Raw genomic sequence first — 9,762 nt, forward strand, 5'->3', positions numbered from 1 at the left:
CTCTTTTTACAGAACTGATCAATTCTGATACTTGGGATGAGTTGCAAGTGATGATTCTCTTTGGGGACTCCAAGATCTTAAAAAATCTTGGATGGGCAATGGCAGACAATGAATATTTTACCCTCATTTAGGAAGGTTTGGATCTTCACACCACATTTGGAGATTGCTGGGAGAGCATCCAGCTTTGGCCGTCTTGATCTGACACCTTTCCATGGTGCTTTGCACTTCATGGTCCACAGAAGGAATGTGCCAGCGTTCAAACATTTCTTCTGGGCTTTAGATCCCCTCCGACCACAAGGAGACATCTTTCTCCATAAATGGTGGGAATATGAATTTGACTGTTGGTTCCTGAAACCAGGCGAACCCATCTATTGGGCAGACAAGAGGTGCACAGGGGAAGAGAAATGGGAGGACCTGCCAGGCCCCTTGTTTGATATGAGCATGACTGGTCGCAGCTACAGTATCTACAATGCCGTCTATTCCATGGCAAATGCGTTACATGCCGTGTCTTCATCTGAATCTCAACATGCATGGATGGGGGATGGCAGGAGGCTTCTGAACGTCCAGCCATGGCAGGTAACATCCACCTTCAGAATTGGTTCTCTCATATAAAAATGTCTGGTTGATTTTTTACATCCGGTCCTGGAAGTGGTTTTACCACCAGTACCAGAATCAAATGGTGAGTCTGGGAGAATGCCTATTAGTTCATTCTAAAGTTCCTAAGGAAAAGTTTCCCCATAGGTATCCTTGCAGGGCCACCATTTCCCTGAAGCGAGTTTAGGAAGAGAGTAGACGGTTACAGAGACTTTTTGTTCTTCTGTACTAAGAATGTGTGTAGGTATTTGGGAACAAGGAGGGAGGATTCAAGCAAGCCCCCACAACACACAGTGCTGGTCTCTAAAGCAGTACTGATCCCGCTCCCAAACTTTGCAGTATCAGACAGCAGGATTCCCCCCACCCCACGCTCCTTGTTGCCAGCCAGCAGCTGAAACTCAGATGTTGTTGTCTTTGCTGATAAGAGCCCTGCTCCTTCTCGTGCCCACACAGAGATAGCAGGAGGTGTTGAAGCAAGCAGACATGAGTCAAAAAGCTCCAAGGGCTATAGGAGAATTTAATTTCCACTTACAAAACATGAAAAAATGCCCTGATTACCACCCCAAGCGGGAGTGTGAGCAGGAGAACGTGCTCTCCCAAAACATTCACAGCTTCTCGAACTGGTGCTCACTTTCGAAAATACATGCTTTTGGAAGAGAAAACAGTTTGCAATTGCGCAACTTTGCAAATGCACCATTTCACCCTTTAGTCTACGGAGGAAATTTGTGCAACTTTAGAAATGTATGCAAATGCGAGATTCATCCCTTTTTTTTTTTTGCACAACTTTCCCGTTCATGCAAAATCAAAGGCGAGCGCAAACCAAGGAGAGGAAAATATCGGGCTTGTGCTGGTGAATTCCACATCACTTGTTCCCCCATCGCTACACTGCACATGTATATTTTTACAGTTAGTGGCCTAGAAAGTGTGCGTTGGAGCAAGAAGGAACCAAGCAACCCCCCGAAAACACTGGGTAAGCAGCTTCTCACGGCTAGTGCCCAGTGAAGAAGCATCCTAAGCATTAAACCAAACAACAGAATACAGAACCAAGCAATCCCCAACCTGAACGGCAGGCACAGTACGTGAGAAGACTTCAGACCCCCCTCACAGTCCCACAAACTAGTCACTCCATTTTCTAAGCACCGCTTACATTTCAGATTCTTGGCTCTCTGAAGGCCGTCCATTTTAACAACAGCGCTGGAGATGAAGTCTATTTCACCGATAATTCTGAGATGTCCTCTACTTATGATATTGTGAACAGGATTTTCCTTCCAAATCACACTTTTGCCCCTGCGAAAGTGGGATGGCTGCATCCAGACGCTCCCCCAGGACAAGACTTCACCATTAACTCTGACACAGTCATCTGGCCTGCAGAGGTGGAGTTGAATCTTCTGGGGACATGGGAGAAGTAAGGGATGTTGCAGTCTGTCCTTTGAGAACAGAAGTCTTTCTCGATTAGAGCAACGTCATTTTGATTCCAGGGTGCAGGGCGCCGGTATTGCCCAATGGCCAAACACAATCTTTGGAGGCAGGAAGGTCCAGCTTTAGTCCCCACATCTGCACATAGGCTGGGGAAAGGTCTCTGTCTAAAACGCTGGAGAGCTGCTGGAATTCATGCAGACTATGCCAGACTAGGTGGACCAAGTGTCTGACTCGCTAGAAAGCAGGTTCCAACTTATTTGTGTGTGTGTATGCATGCATGCATACATGCATACATCTCTCTCTCTCTCTCTCTCTCTCTCTCTCTGTGTGTGTTTGTGTATATATATATAATCAGCCTTGAATACTATAGTTCTAAGTCACTTCGACTCTCCTCAATTAGTGAAATATCCGTCATGTAACGGGAACTTGAGTCAATCTGAGTCTAGCTTGGTGCAATTTCTGTCATCTGGATATCCTGAATCATTTGTCTTCTGCCTTTTAGGAGCCCCCCTTTGCGAGGTGTGTGCAGAGGTGCCGTCCAGGACACTGGAAAAAAGATCCAGAGGAGAAGCCAGTTTGCTGCTACAGATGTGATCATTGCCCAGAAGGGACGATTTCCACCTGGACAGGTAGCTCAAAGTCTAGGAGCCATATAGATGTGCAGGATGTACTGGGACAAGAGTGGAGCTGGGAGAAGAGCGCAACATAGACAAGGAGTCTGCCATTTCCCCAGGAATGGATTTTCTTCAGTTAATTCCATTCCACATTGCATATTTCTGTGGTTTTCTTGTTTGTAAAGTATTCACAATTTCCTGAAGAAATCTTCTGCTTCTATTTCTACGAATGCTCGCAAAAACAGTATCTGGCACTTCCTCATTGCCATTGGCTCACCTTTCCAGGGGACGTTGTTAAAGACCTTGTTTCCATCCTCAGTTCTTTTGGCATCAGGCCTGAAGCTATTTGGGCAGTACACTGATCTGGGCAGATGGCTGGTCATCCTTTTAACAACTGGAGCTCGTAACCCCAGTGTCAGACAGATAGCCCCATTTTCTGTAGTGTTTTCCAGAACCTGCTTCCCATCTTCTACCCCATCTCATGTCCTGCCCTCAATCTAAAGAAAATGACAGATGTTGTTTGTTTGTTTGTTTGTTTGTTTGGCTGGTACTCAGTGTACTCGCTGTACTCAGTGCCCAGAAGATCAACACCCTAATGAGAACCAAGACCAGTGTATCCCCAGAACTATGCACTTCCTTTCATATCAAGAGACACTTGGATTCATTTTAGCAACTCTTGCTGCTTTCCTCACTCTGATCACTGTCCTGGTGCTGGCAACATTCATGAAACATCACGACACACCGATAGTCAAAGCAAACAACAGAGACCTCACCTATGTCCTCCTCATTTCCCTCCTGCTCTGCTTCCTCTGCTCCTTCTTGTTCATCGGCCAAGCCACAAACGTCATTTGTCTTCTCCGACAAGCAGATTTCGGCATAATTTTCTCTTTGGCCGTTTCTTCCATGTTGGCCAAAACTGTCACCGTGGTTCTGGCCTTCATGGCCACCAAGCCAGGAAACGTGGCCAGAAAACTCTTGGGGAGACAATTGACCAGCTCCATTGTCCTGTTCTGTCCCCTTGTGCAAGGTGTGATCTGTGCTGTGTGGCTGGCAACCTCTCCCCCGTTCCCAAACCTGGACTTCCATTCCCTGGCTGGACAGATCATCATGGAATGTCAGGAAGGCTCCGTCACCATGTTTATCAGTGTCTTGGCTTACATGGGCTTCCTGGCTCTCATCAGCTTCACAGTGGCTTTCCTAGCAAGGAAATTGCCCGACAGCTTTAATGAAGCCTAGATGATCACCTTCAGCATGCTGGTGTTTTGCAGCGTGTGGGTCACCTTCGTGCCAACTTACCTGAGCACCAAGGGGAAGTGTATAGTGGCCGTGGAGATCTTCTCCATCTTGGCCTCTGCGGGTGGTCTCCTGGGTTGCATCTTTCTCCCCAGATGCTACATTATTCTCCTGAGGCCCCATCTCAATTCCAAGGATCATCTAATAAGGAGAAATATTCTGTGATTTTTACTACTGTAGAGAAGTCACTGTGAATTCATTTTCCAGTCCCTCTGTCACATTTCCCCATGCTATGTATCCTTCCAGGAGTCATTGTACTTTATTTTATTTAAAAATACATCTTTCCAATCAAGTCCATTATTTCTGTACATGGTTTATTTATTGGTCATATATTTGTTTGTTTGTTTGTTTGTTTCAAGTGTGGTGTAGTGGTTAGAGCATTGGACTGGAACCTGGGAAATGTGGGTTCCAGTCCCCACTCGGCCATGAAGCTCCCTGGGTGGCTTTGGGCCACTCACTGACTCTCCGCCTATCCTACCTCACACGGTTGTTGTGAAGATGAAGTGGAGGAGGAGATAGATGCCCATGGAAGCTGCGCTGGGTTACCTGCAAGAGGAAAAAGTGCAGGATATAAATGTAAGAATAACAAATGTAATAGTAGTAGTAGTAGTCGTAGTAGGAATACTGACAGTAATAATCCAAATATCTGGGACTAGGACTAAGCAGCAAGGTGGCCAAGCTTGCTGATTATACCAAATTATTTAGTATACTAAGTTAATTTTTGTGAACCGCCCAGAGAGCATCGGCTATTGGGCGGTATAGTAATGAAATGAATGAATGAATGAATGAATGAATGAATAAATAAATAAATAAATAAGTTGGTATCATTAAACAATCTGGTATAGTTGAAACAAAGAGGGATTGCGAAGAGCTCCAGAAGGGTCACTCCATAGTGGGAAAATGGACATCAACATGGCAAATGCAGTTCTATGTAAGGAAGTGTAAAGTGATGCACATTGGGGTGGGGATGTGGGGGCAATCCCATACATCACTTGTATGCTCGTGACTGGCCAAGACAGAGATCTTGGGCTTCTGGTTGACAGTTTGATGACAAAGTCAACCCAGTGTGCAGCTGCTATGAAAAAAGGCACATCCCACGTTTTCCAAGGCATAATTAGGAACGGGATTGACCCCCCCCCCCGCCCTGATCCATGACTTTCTGGTTCAATCAGGCCAATAGCGTATAAGGACAGTAATTCCACATCTTCTCAGGTAATTTCTGCCGATTCAAACAAAAAGGAAAGCGCAAACTTCCCAGTTACACAAGACTCTTTGTGAAACTGGATCAGAAGTATGCCTTACCATGCACTCGGGAATTTCCATCTACGCGGCACTACTTTCACCCTTCACTCCATCACAACTGCACTGCATTTCAGCTTCAGAGTAGATTCTGCTGGGACACACTCGCGACTGACTGCGGGCATCCCTAACAAACTCTTCTGTGCCCTTTGTTTCCAGTCCCTGATGGTAAAAAATCAAGCAGGCACTTCATGTGAGGGAACCATTTCTGAAAGAGGATGTTACCTGCCTTGGCTGGGCGTTCAGCAGCCTCCTGCCATCCCCCATCCATGCATCCTCCTAATCTGCTTGTGTGTCTCCTTCCTCCCAAGGTGCCCAGCCCAGGAGTGGCCACCTTTGAGGGGGTTGCTTGGTGTCTCCTGGGCTCAGGGGATCTGTTCTGGGTGCTGAGTCAGGATCCACACTAACACCCCTCCTTGTCCCTCAGTCTGGGGGAGTCCTCATGGCCGCAAGGGGAGACCCATCAAGACACTAAACCCCACTCAGATTGAGATGGGGGGCAATTGCTGTAGGCTCCTGTGAGAAAGGTCCGTGTGACGAGTGTTGCACTCTGGCCCGGCAACAATCACGGTGGCAGCCATAGGGACTGTGGCTATACAGAAACATCGTCGGATATTGGATACAGTTATGGGCAGACTTAGAAGCCGCCATGTTAGAGAAAGATATTGCAAGACTGTGGATTTCTGTCTAGTATACAGGACTGATAGTAGAGCTGAAGGATTAGAGGCCTGTATAAGGACAGGAAGGTGGGAAGCACAAGTCTTTTAACTACAGAGAAGAACTGGAACGCATAAGATCTCCACAGCTGAAATCCCTCCACGAGGCAAAACTGCGCAACCTACGCAGTTCCGATCTCTGAGATTTAATAAAAAAGTCTTGAAGGAAGTGGTCTTACATGGGTAAGACCTTACATGGTCTTACATGAACTTACATGTCGATCATGGGTCTGCCAACCCCAGTGGTGTCTCCACCAGGGGTAGGTGACCTTCTGGGGGGCTGTGGGCAGACCTGGCTGTTTGAGAAAGTGCCCTGGGCCCTGCCAGAACATGGGCATGTTGCCACTGGAAGCATTAGCTGGCTGCCACCTGACCCCCTCATTTCCTAAGAATGTCCCTAAGCCCCGCATACATGGAGGAAGAGGATGGGAGCAGTTAGAGCCCCTCACTCTGGTCGGAAGGGATCCCAGCTGCCCCTGAGAAGTCTTGTTCTTGGACACAAAAACCAATCCAACCCTCCTGGAGAGGGTTTAGAGGAGGGCAACAGAGATGATCAGAGGACTGGAAACAAAGCCCTATGAAGAGAGACTGAAAGAACTGGGCCTGTTTAGCCCTGAGAAGAGAAGACTGAGGGGAGACAGGATAGCACTCTTCAAGTCCTTGAAAGGTTGTCCCAGAGAGGAAGGCCAGGATCTCTTCTTGATCACCCCAGAGTGGAGGACACGGAAGAATGGGCTGAAGTTGCAGGAAGCCAGATTCCGGCTGAACTCCAGGAGAACCTTCCTGACTGTTAGAGCAATATGACAATGGAACCAGTTCCCTAGGGAGGTGGGGTGCTCTCCCACACTGGAGGCCTTCAAGACGAGGCTGGACAGCCATCTGTCAGGGATGCTCTTACTTGGACTTCTGCATTGAGCAGGGCCTTGATGGCCTTGTAGGCCCCTTCCAACCCTACTATTCTATGATTCTATGATTAACACACACACCCTGCAACATGTTGAACAGCCATGTTGCTACATCACTGGAAGCGTTTGTCTCGATATTCACATCATGAGGAATAAGGTTGCACAAACTTCTCGGGGTCGTTTTGAGCATTGGGTCCTCTACTGGGGGCCAACGCATCACCCAACACTTGAAGTATTGGGCCACATGGGAAAAGGGGTGTGGCCTGACCTTTAGCAGGCGTCAGAGTGACATTATTCTCCTTCATGGTGCTTTCTCATTGAAATATCCCCCATCACAGTTCACCCCAAACAGTCACTTCAGCTTCATTTCATGCAAATGTGGCACTTCCCTCTTCCCTTTATTCCCCGTGGCTCCTCTTGGGAGGTGTTTCAAAAGCCAAACCTCACCGTGCCTCCTGGAAGCCCTGGAGAAAACTGCCCCGCCCCGCCTGGGATGGCTGTTGGCACCAGAAGGGATGCTGCCCCTGGCCCTAACGGGACCTTCCATTGCACAGCAAAGAACCGCCATGGGGACTCCAATCTGGAACAGGCACAGGATGGAAAGATAACCCTGTCCCCTTGCCACAGGCCAGACACACCACCTTCCCTGCGGATATTTATTTGCAGTGATATGGGGACACAACTGCCAGCCGTGAGATTGTCCCATCTAGGTTGACCCTCAGAGCAAAGGTTGCCTACTCCAAGCATTCTCCATGACGTGAGAAGGAGGGTGGCAGTGAGAGGAGCAGGGATTTGGCAAAGTCCCCATCCAATAATGCCAAATCGTTCATAGAATCCTAGAATCCTAGAAGAGTAGGCTTGAAAGGGGCCTACAAGACCATCGAGTCCAACCCCCATGGACTCAGGGGATTTAGGGGGTTGGACCCGATGGCCTTGTAGGCCCCTTCCAACCCTCCTACTATTCTATGATTCTTCCTCTTCAGCATCCACAATTTTAAATGCATGATTATCGCAGAACATAAGACAAAACAGAAGAAGGGAACTGTCGGCAGGCTTACAAGAAATCTTGTGTGGTTGTACCATCTGACAACTATACTGCTTCTTTCCTCTAAAATCTGGGATTAATAACTGTCAGGAATGAATCTGAGCATGTGGAGATGTTGAGTAGCTTGGATCCAGCATGGGAACAGCCAGAACAGGGGGAGGCTCCCTCCCTAGTGAGCAAAGCTATGGCAAGGCCTTCTCCCCGAGACCTTGACTCGCAGATGGCTCAGCCTGAACGCCCCCTCCTGCCACTTTCCTCCTCCATAAGAACCCAGGTTTCGGGGGAAGAGGAGGGCGCGGAGCATGACTTGAGAGATGCTAGGGTCCATCACAGAGTGAAGGGGGCAAAGTTCGGGGCAGAGGTCAGACGCTCCTCCAGGTTGGCTATGCGGGAAAGCCTACCTCGGAGGGAGCCACCGTAAGGGAGGGGCATCCCTGTGAAGCTCGTCTGGCTGAGTGATTCTTGTTCAGACTGCTGGCAACTTCTCTGAATCCCACTTCAGCTCCTCCTTTCATATTCGTAATAGTGTGGGGTAGCTGTTTCCATTGTAGTTTGAGAGTGTCCTGCAATTTGCATTTGTAAGGAAGATAGTCGTTCACTAATAAAATAGTGAGCCTGAAGCCTGGTATCCTGGAGGGATACTTGACTGTGAAGGGGGGGATGAAGGAACGTGGCCATAACAACCTCCTGATGACTTTCAGTACATATGTGAGAGCAGTCCGCAAGGTGTCTCTAACTGGATTTTTAGAACTGCCTAGCCGAAATAATGGCACAAGGTGAAACAGAAACATACCGGAAGTACAATTTTGTCCGTTTGTTTTAAAGGAAACTAACAGGATCTCATTAGCACCTGTACTGATAAATAGGATTGATTGGGAAATGAACGAGCAGGGAATGTTCTGGAGGATACAATTCAATGTCTTCCTTATGAGATGAGCTCAGCAACTGAGATTGGGCCTCAGGGGGATAATGTAACATTAGGGGAGAAAGATGCATCTGACGAGACCAGCCCCAGAGGCCAAGATGGAGAAGACCTCCATGGCCACCCTGGACTACCCCTTGCTGCTCTGGTAGGTAGGCACAAAGGAGACCCACCAGCATGCTGAAGGTGACAAACGTGGCTTCGTTGAAGCTGTCAGGCAACTTCCTCGCTAGGAAAGCCACCGTGAAGCTAACAAGGGCCAGCAAACCCATGTAGCCCAAGGCAGTGTAAAGCATGGTGACTGAGCCTTCATGACATTCCACTACGATCTCGCCGGGCAGAGAACGGAAGTCCAAGTTTGGGAATGGGGGAGGGGTCAGCAACCAGACAGCACAGATCACAGCTTGGATGAGGGGACAGGCCAGGACAATGGAGGTTGTCAGTTGTCTCCCCAAGAGTTTTCTGGCCATGTTTCCTGGCTTGGTGGCCATGAAGGCCAGAACCACGGTGACCGTTTTGGCCAGAATAGATGAAACGGCATGAGAGGAGGTGATGCCAAAGGTAGCTTGTCTGAGAAGACAGGTGGCCTTCATTGTTTGGCCGATGAACAGGAAGGAGCAGAGGAAGCAGAGCAGGAGGGAGAAGAGGAGGACATAGGTGAGGTCTCGATAGTTGGCTTTGACGATTGGTGTGTCATGGTGTTGAATGACGGTTGCCAGCAATAGAGACGTGGCAAGAGAGAGGAGAAGTGCTAGAGAAACTAGCATGGAACTGAATGTCTCCTGATGGGAAAGGAAGTGGATCTTTTGGGGGATACACTGATCTTGGTTCCTGTTTGGATGTTGATCTTCCGGACATGAGGCACAGCCATCTGCATCTGGAATGAAAATAGCTCCTGAAGCATCTCAAAGATGAGACCAATTTTATTACCGTGGTAGCCGGTTAATGCCACAGT

The 9,762-nt window shown here is 48.3% G+C and overlaps 1 pseudogene; it reads left to right on the forward strand.

The window, feature by feature from the left end:
• The first annotated feature begins 228 nt into the window (after positions 1–228).
• On the forward strand, positions 229–4,085 carry LOC146333833 (vomeronasal type-2 receptor 26-like; annotated as a pseudogene).
• The last annotated feature ends 5,677 nt before the right edge of the window (positions 4,086–9,762 follow it).

The sequence above is a fragment of the Heloderma suspectum genome, chromosome Z (assembly GCF_057233095.1).
Source record: "Heloderma suspectum isolate Gila_16-S chromosome Z, 16-S_ref, whole genome shotgun sequence".
In the NCBI taxonomy this organism is placed as follows: domain Eukaryota; kingdom Metazoa; phylum Chordata; class Lepidosauria; order Squamata; family Helodermatidae; genus Heloderma; species Heloderma suspectum.